The following is a 12,019-nucleotide window of genomic DNA, read 5'->3' as shown; positions in this document are numbered from 1 at the left end:
TATGGGGCTGGAGAGCTTAAGTAGGATCAGGAAAGCCTGAAAGTTCTCTTTGGCGGAGGGGCCACGTGTGAGGACAACAAGGCTCCGCTTTTCCTCTCTCCTCTCTCCCCTCCCCCTCTCTCCCCACTTACACTTCTACTTCCAATCTCTTATTATAAGATCTTTGCCTCCTTGGGAGATTCTTCACTCCCTCCTAAGGAAGAATTTCCCTGCACTTGTAACTAGACCCTGAAATAAAGCTCAGCCCTTGTTCGACTCTGGAACGTCCTTTCTCTCATACGAGCATCCGGTTTGGCCAACCGAAGACCTCCGATAGAGGTAAGGTAAGACTTGGGTATCCCACAGGCCTCTAGGCCTGGCACAAAACTAAACAGATTTGGCCTATATTGAATTACCTGTCTTCCAAGGGGAAGGGGTGGAGAGGGAGGGAGCTAAAGAAGTTGGAACTCAAAGTGTTAGGACCAAATGTAATGTTCTTACCACTGGGTAACAAGAAATACAGGTTAAGGGGTCAAGAAAGCTATCTGGCCCTACAGGACAAAAGAGAATACGGAGACAAGGGCAGGGAGGGAGGATAGAGGAGAGAGCAGATAGGTCACAGGGGCAATTAGAATGCCTGGGTTTGGGGAGGGAGGGGATAAAAGGGGGGAAAATTTGTAACCCAAAATTTTGTGAAAATAAATGTTAAAAGTTAAATTAAAAAAAGCTATTAGACAAGTCAAGGAAAGAGGAAAAGAAAAAAAGAAAATGCTTCTATAGGTCCAAGTCATCGCATTCTATCTTATCTCCTCCAGCGTATCGCCCCTCTCTCATTCCTATTCTTGCTTTCTTCAATCTTTCCCTGCCTACTGGCTACTTCCCTCCTTCCCCATTCCCAAAAACATCTTTACTTCATCAACCTGTCCTCACTCTCATCTCACATTTCTCTTGGCATTTTTGCCTAATTTGTGCTCTAAGAGGATTCCTGAAAACACGTGTCTCCACTTCCTTTCTGCACTCTTTCTTTTAACATTAGTCTGGCTTGTAAAATCTCCAAAGATACCAATGCTGCCTTAACTGCCAAATCTAATGGTCTTTTCTCATTTCTCATCCGACTTGATCTCTTTGAAGCCTTGTCAAACTAGAACACTTATCTGCTTGATATTCCCTACAGTCTTCGTTTTGTAACACTAGTTTTCCCCGGATCTCCTCCTAAGTATCTGATCCTCTCCTTCCTAGCCTCCCTTGTAGATTACCATCTCCATTCGACTGACCTCCTAGCAAGCAGAGACAGCCTCCAGATTTCTTTCTATCGGTTGTGATTAGCTGGGTGACTGACACATAGAACGCGATTAATAAAAGCAGAAATTTCTTTTCTGCCTTGTTGCTTTTACATTCCACATACAGTGACCATATTTCTCCAGATGGGGCAGCTAGGTGGCCCAGGGGATAGGAGTGCTGGCTTTGGATCAGGGAGACTCATATTCCTGGCTTCAAATCTAGCCTTAGGCAAATATTCGTTGTGTGGCCCCGGGCAAGTCACTTAACCTTATTTGCCTCAATTGGCTCATCTGTAAAAGGACCAGGAGAAGGAAATGGAAAACCACTCCAGTATCTGTGCCAGGGAAATCCCCCAAGTCTTCCCAGAGAGTCAGGCACAACTGAAAGGCTGAAAACAACATTTCACTAGAACAGGGTAGCATTTGCTCCCACCTCACCACTGAGGAGGTGGAAGTCAGCTGGAGGCTGGCTAAAGGAAAAAGTGAAGGAGTTTCCCTTCATTCAAAGTGGGTAGGCAGGAGGGGGAGGGGAGGCCAGTGATCACGATTGGGATCCACTCTCCAGCAGGCAGAGCCTGACCCTGCTCTGTCCCAGATGCTGAGGGGAAGAGCTTGGCCAAGGGGTAGCAGAGGCACAGGCGCCCCCGTGGAGGGGGGGGTGTCTGACGCTGCTCCTGGGGGCCTTCCTTTCACTCTCCCCCACTGCCCTCTCACCTGCCCTTTTTATCCAGATCTTCGACTCCAGCCTTTTCGTGGAGCAGCAGTTCCTGCACCTTCTTCACATCCCCAAGCTCGGCAGCTTTGTGTATCTTATCGAGGTCCTTGACTCTGATGATGTAAGAATCCGGGCCGAAGGGTGGGACCCCGCTGTCCCTGTGCGGGGGGAGGAGGAGGAGGAGGAAGATGGGGACACAACGCTCCTCCTAAAGATGTTAGAAATGTTCTTCATGGTGGCAGGGGGTCACAGAGAGGGTGGGGGAAGTCACGAGGAGTTCTCCCTTGATGTATTGGCCTCCTCTGGGCCCTCGCCTATTCTCCAAAAAGAACGTCAACCGCTCCAAGTGAAGTGACTCCTAAGCCAGCAACAGCGAGGAATCGATCCTAGAGACGGCTGTAGCCCTAGCAACGCCTCGAGGGGGACCGAAATGAGCATGCGTTCTCCAGATGCAGGAGTCACGCGCATGGGCCCAACGGTAAAGCTAAGCCTGGGCGAGTGCACACGTGCCAGGTCAGTTACCTCTCCGCGGGAGGGGTCCACAGCTCAAGATCGCGAGGGTGGCTGAGCCCTTGGCTGGCTGCTTCCTGTGCTGGAGGTTCTTTGGAGCCTGGAGCTGTGACAGGATGCATAGAAGACGGGGGAAGGCGATGGGGGCCAGGTGAAACCTAAGGGGAGGGTGGGGCATGTGGATTGGGAGGACCTGGGTTCGAACGTCGAATCCTGGACCCGCTCTGTTGTTTCCATTTGTGAAGGTGGGCAAAGCACTTCCTCTCTGAGCCCCAGTTCCTTCTTCTGTACAACGCAGACTTCGGTCTTGATAACTTCCCAAGTGTCTGCCAGCCATGAATAATTCTGTGAAGCCCAGACTGAAAGCCAGCACCATGTTGGTGCTCTGATGTCTGATGGACGCCCTGGGACAAACGCAGTCTAGGTTCCTCTCTGCTCTGATTCTCCCTTCAGGAGAACAGGGCAATGATTCCTCTGGGACAGGGAGCCTGGCACAGGGAGGGTGGAGCTGGCCTTAACCAGGCAGCCCTGGGTTCGAGCCCAGCCTGTGCAGAACTGCAATTGCCCTATTGATGCTTTTATTAGAGTGGGGGCTGAGGGAGTTACAGCAGTTGTTTGGGAAAAGATATGTCAGGTTCAGCTGATTATAAGTAAGGCTAGAGTACAGAATGAGACTATTTTTTTTTTTAACATGGCCAATGCAGAAATTTATTTTGCTTGACTTGACAAGCATATAATAGGAGTTTTGATTTGGTTTCTTTCTCAATGAGGAGCAGGGCAATTGGACGAGAAAAGGTAGATTTCTTTCTGAAAAAAGCAATAAAATAAATTCTTCAAAATGTACCTAATACATACCTACATGAAAGTGCTAGATTATTTGCACAGAAAAAAATGATGAGACACAGGAGGCCACAGTAGATGGAAGGCCAACCTTGAGTTCAGGAAAATGAGAGTTCAGGTTCTACCCTGCCATATTCAAACTGTATAACCATTGGATTGTCATTTAACCTTTCAGGGTTCTGAGGCAGCTCTCCTATAAGCCCCTAAGATTGCGGATGAGTTATTGAATCTACGCAAGTGGAAGGAGTTAACACACCTAGAATTGCTAGTAAAATCCCAGGTCTGAAAAAAAATGGAAAAGAAAACAAAAGGGGAATAGTGCATGACAGGTATTCAGAGAAAGATGGGAAAAGTATGTGGACTAATTGAATTAAGTGAACATAATCAGGAGGACAGCACAAAAAAGGAAAATCACAGTGGAAATGAAACGCCCAAAGACAGTAGCATTGTAATTCTGATGACTAAGCTTCGAGATTAGTCCAAGAGATTTAGGAAATGAAGCTTGCCTTCCCACTCTGTGGAGATGAGGAACTGTGGGAGCAGAATGCCACACAGGTCGTAAACGTCTGAGGCCATGTGACCTAAGAGCTTCCTGACTCCTAAAGGCCCAGTACTCTACATCATGAGCCACCTAGTTGACTCTTAGACAAATTGGGTTCAGTGACTTGCTCAAGGTCACACAGTAAATGTTTGAGGCCATTTGAACTCAGGTCTTCCTGACTCAAAACCCAGCACTCTATTCACTTAATCATCTAGCTGCTTCCCCCTGCTGAAGGTAGTAAATGGCTATTCCTGTCTTCACATGGGAATCCTGTGATGACAGGAAAGATCTATCCATGATCAAGAGCTTGGTTGTCAGATCAGACTTTCCACATGCTACCATTTCCACAAAGGACAAGACTGCTACCATGAAGGTGGAACAATTTTGGTTTTCAGCCTCAATGTCAATGCAGCCATGGCACCTACTAGGACCAGATCAATCTAAACAGTGGAGGGATGTGTGTGTGTGTGTGTGTGTGTGTGTGTGTGTGTGTGTGTGTGTATTATATATATATAATGAGACGCAGAGACCATGGACCTACCTGCCATGAGTGACCAGCATGACTGATCTTCCTTCCAACCCCTCCTAAAGGCATCCTCCAAAGCCTTCTCATAGCTCCCCATCTTTTCCCTCCTTCCTTCCTGGAAATTGGCTCCTCACTGTTCAGCCTCAAATACTTTGGCCTCAGCCAGGGAGCCTTGCTTAAAAGCGAAACTGCAACTCCAGCACCAGAGTGAAACCTCCGAACTTTTTATTGCTAAGAAATACTCACCTGTGGTCCTTTGTATGCTGCAACCTGAGGTCAATGAAGCTCTTTCCATCTGACTCACAATTGGAATGTCCTCTATTTTTTGTCTTCAAATATAAACTCCTTGAGGACAGACTTACTTTTCTAAATGTATTCCCAGTTCATTTCATAAACGTCTAATAAAAGCTTTCCCATTCATTCTTTGTTCCTCATTCATACAAAGTAAACAGAACCAGGAGAATCCACAGACTATGACTGCAATGGTGTCAAGAAAAAGAAGACACCATCTTAGAGAACAGAGGAAAAAAGGAGGCAGTTTGAATTGTAGTGACTAATGTTTGTCCAGGAAAACAGATCATCAAAAAGTCTGCCATGCCCTCTACATGTAATCATTCCAACATGTGTTGGAATTCTCTCAGGTCCTGTTGAAGAAAGAGAGATGGGAGAACTGCTTCAGAATGTGAATGAATTCACTTAGATCTTCTCTGTAGCCATTGGGAGGTTTATTGATGCAGAAGCTGAGATTTAGTGAGGAGCTAAACAAAGGCCTTGCTTTAGAAAAAGGACCAGTTTTATGTAGGATGACTTTAGGGTTTCCTTGTGGGTGTAGGAGATCTAGGGTCTTGCAAGATAAAGACACAGGGTGAGGACTATGATGGACACATGGTAAGGAAATCCCATTCCCCAGGATCAGGGGTAGGAACAGGAATTTTTTGTTTCCCCAGGATGAGGGGTGAGAACGGGGAATCATATGGTCCAGGATAAGGGGAGGTTGTGGTAAGGGGGGATTTTTAGGGCACCAAGGGCTTCACAAAGTCAATCAATATTACTTTACCTCTCAGGGCACTGTTTCTACCCACATCAGTCCTGCCTGCAGGAAGAACCAGACCCTAAATATTCCAGAGACTTCATGCTGTGGTTGAGGAGCTAACCACAAATTCCCCTGAGAGAGCAGTGAGGACTCACAACTGGTGGATGACTATGATGGGGTGCTTGGGTGCATGTGCTTGGACCCCAATTCTAAAATCACATTTCTCTTAAAAATCACATTTCTCTTAAAAATCACATTTCTCTCTAACCTCAAAACACTCTCTCAGTCAGTCTCCCTCCAGTTCAAGGACAGCCTGCCCCAGCAGGAACCGTTATCTCCCTTCCTACCATAGTAGCCAGCTGCACCTATAGAATTTATCACTTAGAGCCAGCTGCGTGCTGACTAAACTAGCTGTGCACTGGTTCATGGCGACATTAATTCCTCGCTGACCAGTGATATGCATCTTCAACTTAGATTTATGTGAGCTCCTTTACATAAATCTTGTCTAAGAAGACATTGGTGACAGAAGTATGATTTTTTATGATCAATCCTGACTATCGTTTGACTTAGTGACGTTTCAGACTTAAAACCACACCTCCATGTAGCTCCCCCTTGGGCTATTTCCCGATAAATATTGAGTAAAATACCTACACAGTACATACCTAAAGTACATGTTCTTTTAAGAACTGACTACTCCCTAATCACACCACAGAATACCTAGATAGCGTATTTGGCACCCATCTTACTATACAATAATCTGTATAAACTTTATCTATAATTCCTTTAAATGGCAGGTTCCCTAAGTATTCTTGCCCGCTAAAAAGTGTAATAATAATAAACTGTTTTGCCTACTTGACTTAAGATTGTTTGAGTCCAGTGAATCCTTTCCAGACTAGGTTGACAGGGATCGCTAGCGCTTCCTGCACCTTTCTTGACCCTCATCATATTTTTGGCGACTCCTCCAGAGCATAATCTGACATCTCAAGTCCTCTCCAAGTCAAGGTGAGCTTTCTTTTCCCTTAAGCTTGCTGAGCTTTCCCCTCTCCTTGCCCTATAGCTGAGGTTCAACTCGTGCACAAGGAACGCTTACTGGGGTTCGGGCAGAGCCTTTAATGGGCTCTGCCACTCTCCATTGAAACAAGGGACGCCTTTTGGAATTCAGTGCACTTTCTAGCACACAGTGGTGCTTCATTCAAAATGTGGGGAAATAAAATTGATCATTTTTTATACACACACCCCCACAAACCTATTTATTAGAAGTAATTGTAAGTAGATAAATTCATGGCCAAGTAATGAAGCAATGAATTCCATATTTGTGTATGTATGCATACATCTATTTAAATACTTTATTATTTATTTTATTTTAGTCAGAAGAAGCTATGTATTCATATACATACAAATACATGTTAGTCATCATTTGGGTATTTATTATTTGAGTCCTCCAAGTTATGAGGCTACATTTTGTTTGAGTCTGGATTTGTTTCACGGTAGCTGCTTAGGGGACTCCCAGTGAGAAAACTTTTACCAGTCCGCAGATGAGAAATTATCTTGCTATTTATGATCACAGAATATTGCCCAGATAATTGAAAGGTGATGGTAATAGTCTAGTGCGTTTTACTGGCACAATCTGAACACAAAATTTCATGCTACAGAGATCCGTTAACGCTGCCTCCCCTGGAAGTTGCTGAGGCAAACCAAAATTGTAACATGAATATATATTCAGGGATTGACCACTTATACAATTAGATGCCACCATTCATACTGAAGACTGACATATTTCCAAGACCATCCTATTTTGTCTTTGTCTGGTCCTTTTCTTCCTGATTGTCAGTAGATATTTCAGAAGCGAATGATATGAATATAAGAAGATCTTGGGGACATTGATGAAACCCTTTTTTCTCTGGTAACATTTGATCTTTGTTCATTCTAAGAATTACCTCTGGGTTGCAGTCATCACCAACGTTGTGTTAAACATAAAATAAAATAAATTTCTTTTCGTAGATTTTAGATTCATTTTTCGGGATTGTAAGTGTAGAATTGAAAGAGACCTTAAAAATCGTTTAGTGTCCTCCAGCTTTTAGTTATTGAGTCCTCATTTTATGATGAGGAAATGAAGGGCGAAGGAGGTTAATTAACGCTGAAAGTCACCTAAGTAGCAAATGACAGAGGTGTGATTTGGAGTGAAATGATGTGACTCCAGAGCCAGTGTCCTAGTATAATAAAATGTATAAAAAAGGGTCAGAAACAAAATTTTTCCCACTGTTTCAATGAAACATACTGGTCTATATTGTCCGTTGATTTGCTTGAAGTGGCCTTTTCCAGGTACCAATCATGTTCACACAGGGAAGACCTCCTGCATATAACTGCATACATATATACAGTTGTATATATGTGTGTATGTGTGTGTGTATCTACACATACACACACATATATACATCTATATATATAGATATATATACACATATCTTTCTACCTATATATATATTGACATATACATATCTATATATCTATATACATGTATGCAGACATATATGAATATACATATTTATATATAGTTATATAGTGATGGTTATAGTTCCATAGTTCTATTTCTTTATAAGGTCATTTTTATTAAATGAATTGGTAATTTATAAATTACTAACTTTGAATTTCTAAGACTGATTTAGTCTCAGATGAGCTCAAAGTTAAAGTGCTGATCTGAAGAATCCTCTTTTACCTTAATCAGAAGCAAGTTAGCCCACGAAAGCTAAATGCAGGAAAATGAGAATTTTTGTTTCTAAAGCCATGTGAGAGGAAAGAGGATGAGTGGAGGTAGGTATAAAGACAGCTCTTCCAGATGGATGAGACAATTAGTGGCAAGAGGTCTATGGTCTGAAGTGTTTCTGCAATGTTTATTTTGCTTCTGTTTTCTCTGCCAAGGAACATGACTTGGATTAGAAAAAAAACAGAACAAAAATGGCTACTAGGAACGTGAGGTCTAAGATAATAAGGTCACTTTGTTGTCTTTAATCAGTCCAAATATTGATTCACACACATCCTCAGATACTGGAGGAAAAAATGATTTCTTTGATCACTATCAGGGATCTTCGAAAAATTATGAAGACTGGAATCACAAGAGTGCAGAATAGGAGATATCTGAGACTCTCTCACTTGGTTGAGCTGAATTCTTTTAATCCCAATGGGAGGACTCATCTACTGTGTATATTGATTGTCATATATTCTACATATTTTTTCTCTAATTTCCAATTTGTTAACCTGGACAAATGGATTTATCTGCTATGCTATATTTTTCCATTGTGAAATATACATTTCGTCAGAATGGGGTCAAACTTGGAGATATGTATATGTGTGTATGCACACATATACGTACACATGTGCATACATATATGCGTGTGTGTATGTGTAGATATAACTAAGTGTATCTTCATATACATGCACTAGTGAATGCACACATCTACACATTGTGTGTGTGTGTGTGTGTGTGTGAGAAAGAGAGAGAGAGAGAGAGACAGAGAGAGAGAGAGAGAGAGAGAGAGAGAGAGAGAGACGCACACGCACACACAGTGCTTGGGACCCTCTTTCCCATTAAGGAATAGTTATCCAAAGTGAAGCTGGGAGGGTGCAACCAAAATAAGCATTCCTGTTGAACTCTCCTAACATTCCACACCAAAAACTTCAAAATAATCCCTCAAATTAAATTTTGGAGTAGTATAGCTAACAAAAGCTCAGGGTGAGATATTTTTTCTAGAACAGGACAGCTTACTTAAGAGGTATGACAAAAGGTCTTTGACATTGGTGGGGGTGGCATGCAGGAGTGCAGTGGTGTTGTCAGATCTTTGGTTTGAAGGTTGTACCATTGACTGCGTCTTTCTGCATTCCAACACCTTGGAAACCCTAAATTGTCACAAAGAATTATTTGTGAAAACAGCAGATTGAGAAAAAACGAGCTAGGGACAGCTCTCCTACTTCCCAACTTTAATATAAAGCGTTCAAAGTCGATAAAAAAAGCTGGAAAAATGAGCAAAGAACAAATAAAGACCCTGACCATAAAAAGCTGCTTTGACAATGGCAAATCAATAAAAAACTCAGAAGCCATTGGCAGAAAAAGATTTGGAAGCAAAGCCGCAAAGAAAAAATGCAGACTAGACACAAGCTCAAAAATTATCTCTGAGTGAGATAAAGAAAGAGCAAAAGAAAAATTATGTTAAAAATCAAGTAAGAATGGGAGAGCGATGCAAGACAATTATGAAAAGAGAAACATTTTGGTAAAAGTTGAGCAGAAAATAACGGGTTGAGGGAGGATGAAATACCTTACAAAACTTAATTGAGCAAATTGTAAAAGAGATACAAAACTAGGCTGATGAAAAAAACCTTTTAAGAAGTAGAATTGTCCAAATGGAAAAAGAGCCTTAGAACCTCATTGAAGAAAATAATTAATTAAAGATTAGAATTAAGGAGCAGCTAGATGGTACAGTGGATAGAATACTTTCTTGCCTTCAAGACTGGAGGACCTGAATTCCAATTCAGCCTGAGACGTTTGCTAATTCTGTGCCCCTAGGTTATTCACTTAACCGTAATTGCTTCAAAAAAAATAGAATTGGGCAAATAGAAGATAATGGCTCCATGAGACATCAGGGAACAGAATAAAGACAAATGAATGAAAATGTATGAAAAAATGAGTATTTCATTGGAAAAACAACTGAATTGAAAAGTAGATCAATGGGAGGAAATTTTAAAAGCCATAAAAAAGAACCTAGACACATTTCAAGAAATTTTAAGGAAAATCTATCCTGATTTCCTAGAATCAAAAGGCAAAATAGAAAATCAAAAATAAATTCAGGAATCATCTCCTGAAAGAAATATGAAGATAGAAACTCTTAGGAATATTACTGTCAAATTCCAGAACTCCTAATTCAAAGAAAAAAAAAACGCCAAGGAAACTACAGCAATATATCACAAAGATCATAACACTGTGATCAGGTGGAATTTATACCAGGAATGCAGAACTGGTTTTACATCACTAGAACTATAAGTGTAGTTGACCTCTAAGTAACAAAAACAACCAAAATCATATGGTTATATTAATGAATACAGAAAAAGGTTTTAACAAAATACATCCATTCCTATTAAAGACATCAGAAAGCATAGGAATAAATGGAGCCTTTCTTAAAATGGTAAGTAGTATCACTCTAAAACCAAGAGCATACATTTGTTATGGAGATAAGTTAGAAGGCTTTCCAAGAAGATCAAGTGTGAAGCAAAGATGTCCATTATCACCACCACTATTCATTATTACATTGGAAATTGTAGCTATAATAATAAAAGAAAAAGAAATTGCAGGAATAAAAATGGACAGTGGGGAAACAAAACTATCATTCTTTGTGGATAATGAAGAACTAGACAATCAAGCAAAAAAAAAACAAATTGAAACAATTAAAATTTCCAGCAAATTTTCAGGAAATATAATAAACCCCAAATAAATCATCACCGTTTCCAAATTTTACCAAGAAAACCCAGTATTAAGAGGAAGGAGAAATTCCATTTAAAATAACTACAGACAGTATAAAATACTTGGAGTCTACTTGAAGAGACACACTTACAAAAGTATGTGAATACAATTTTAGAACACTTTTCACATAAAAAGATCTAAATAACCTGGGAACTATTAATTGCTTGTGGGCAGGCTAAACCAATATAACTCAAAAGACAATTCTACTGACATTTATTTCTTCAGTGCCATACCAATCAAATCACCCTGTTATTTTGTAGTGTTGGATGAAATAGTAACAAAATTTGTGTAGAACAACAAAAGGTGAAGAATATCAAGGAAATCAATAGAAAATACAGGCAGAAGGTAGATTTAACTATATTACAAAGTGACAGTCATCAAAACAATCTAGCATTGGGTAAGACAGTAGTAAAACAGTGTTAAAGATTAAGTGCACAATAGAGGGAGGTAAATGACCACTGTCATCTAGAATTTGATAAACTCAAAAATTCAAACCTTGGGGACAAAAAGTCATTATTTGACCAAAAAGCAATTCTGAGAAAACTGGAAAGAAATTTGGCAGAAACCAGTCATTAACCAATATCTCACACCGTGTACTGAGAAAAAGTTGAAAGAGAAAGGTGATATCATAGGCAAATTAGGGGAACGTGGGACAAATTACCTGGCAGATAAGGAAAATTTTATGACCAAAAAATCAATAGATAGCATGGGAAGTAAAATGGCTAAATTTGATTGCATGTAATAAAATTTTAAACAAATAAAACTAATTTAGCCCAAATTAGAGTTAAAGCAGGAAACGGGAAAATATTGGACATCAAGTTGCTTCAGATAAAAGTTTCATTTCTCAAATATATGGGGAACTGATCCCAATCTATAGAAATAGGAACCATTATGCAGTTGGTACAGACAAGTTTTCAGGAGAATAAATCAAAACTATCAAGAGTCATAAAAATGCTCTAAATCACTAAGAATCTGAGAAATGCAAGTCAGAACAAGCCTGAGATGCTTTCCAGACCAGCTAATATGAGAGAAAGCAAAAATAATAGACGTTAGAGGGGATGTGGAAGAATAGTTACACTTTGGCAC

The 12,019-nt window shown here is 40.7% G+C and overlaps 1 long non-coding RNA gene across 1 annotated transcript; it reads left to right on the top strand.

Moving 5' to 3' along the window:
* Positions 1–2,408: 2,408 nt before the first annotated feature.
* On the top strand, positions 2,409–4,811 carry LOC140524841 (uncharacterized). Its single transcript, XR_011973851.1, has 2 exons — positions 2,409–2,635; positions 3,500–4,811. It is a non-coding gene; the product is annotated as an uncharacterized lncRNA (long non-coding RNA).
* The last annotated feature ends 7,208 nt before the right edge of the window (positions 4,812–12,019 follow it).

Source organism: Notamacropus eugenii, chromosome 2, assembly GCF_028372415.1.
Source record: "Notamacropus eugenii isolate mMacEug1 chromosome 2, mMacEug1.pri_v2, whole genome shotgun sequence".
Lineage (NCBI taxonomy): Eukaryota > Metazoa > Chordata > Mammalia > Diprotodontia > Macropodidae > Notamacropus > Notamacropus eugenii.
The sequence above is the reverse complement of the archived record's forward strand: the minus strand, read 5'-3'. Positions and strand labels throughout refer to the sequence as shown.